At 44.5% G+C, this 1,090-nt stretch overlaps 1 protein-coding gene across 1 annotated transcript in view; it reads right to left on the reverse strand.

Annotated features, from left to right (window-relative positions):
• rasgrp3 (RAS guanyl releasing protein 3 (calcium and DAG-regulated)) overlaps positions 1 to 843 on the reverse strand; it is a 145,503-nt gene extending 144,660 nt beyond the window's left edge. Inside the window, exon 1 of the mRNA XM_043695504.1 lies at positions 678 to 843. The gene's annotated coding sequence lies outside the window, so the exon portion shown is untranslated. The remainder of the gene's footprint in view (positions 1 to 677) is intronic.
• Positions 844 to 1,090: the final 247 nt, after the last annotated feature.

Here is a 1,090-nt window from a genome sequence, read left to right on the forward strand (position 1 = left end):
TGTGTGTGTCTGTATGTGTGTGTGGGTGTCTGTGTCTGAGTGTGTGTCTGAGTGTGTGTGTCTGAGTGTGTGTGTGTGTCCCACATGTGTGTGTCTGTATGTGTGTGTAAATGTCCTGTGTGTTGTTGAAGAAAACAATCCATGTCTAATCAGCAGACTCTGCCTGTTGATTCTCTCATGTTTCAGGGATGCTTTGGTTCGAGAGAGGAATCCCCTCTCAGGGTCTCCCCATCTGGATCCTCTCACAAGGAAAGGTCCTCCTGCTATCATGCAATAGCAAACATAACAAGCATTTGTCTTGTATTTGCTGCTCACAAACTCCTATCTCCCCAAATTTCAAATACATCCAAATGACAAACAAAAGCAGCAGCTCCACCTGACCTGAAAAACAACTCCGTTTCCTACAATATGTCTCTTCCCACATAGTGGGTGTTGCCTTAGAATTTTTTTAAAGAACAAAATCGTTTTAAGACCAGCTCAGCTTTATAAACACGATTCCTTTTCCCCTTTTTGCCACCAGTAGTTAGTTCCATGGCCAGCTTTGAACTGCTTCAGCTGTCCTGTCTGTGTTCACTAAACAGTGTCAGAGTTTCCTGGACCCTCCCTCACAATCGCCAGCCCCCATACACCACCTCAAATCAAAGCACCAGCACAAATAACGACGATGAACAACTTACTTCTTCTTGTTCCCTGCTGCTTCTTGTATTCAAGCATTCGATCCAATATCTCGTCACCCTCTACAGTTGCCACACAGTGTGCTCCAGCCGTCTGTTATTGTAGACCAGATTCACCGAACATCAGTCCAGTACAGGGGGCCATCGATATCCTGAGCAAGCCACATCTGTGCAGAGCACTGTGCAGAGTGTTTCCAGTGGTTGTGAGCTCAACTGGCTCCAGACTGTTTGGCTAAGTGGTACTCACACTTCCTCCTATTCTTTCTTAACTTAGTTTTTCCTGCCGGCATCACAGCCTTTTCCTCTCTTTATCTATAAATAGGATGGCCACCAAAGTGTTTTTTGTTCCTCTCTAGTTTGCCTGGATTAAATAGTAAATGCAAAGGCAAGAAATGTTTTGAAAAGAAAAAGCAGAA

The sequence above is a fragment of the Chiloscyllium plagiosum genome, chromosome 9, assembly GCF_004010195.1.
Source record: "Chiloscyllium plagiosum isolate BGI_BamShark_2017 chromosome 9, ASM401019v2, whole genome shotgun sequence".
NCBI classification, from domain to species: domain Eukaryota; kingdom Metazoa; phylum Chordata; class Chondrichthyes; order Orectolobiformes; family Hemiscylliidae; genus Chiloscyllium; species Chiloscyllium plagiosum.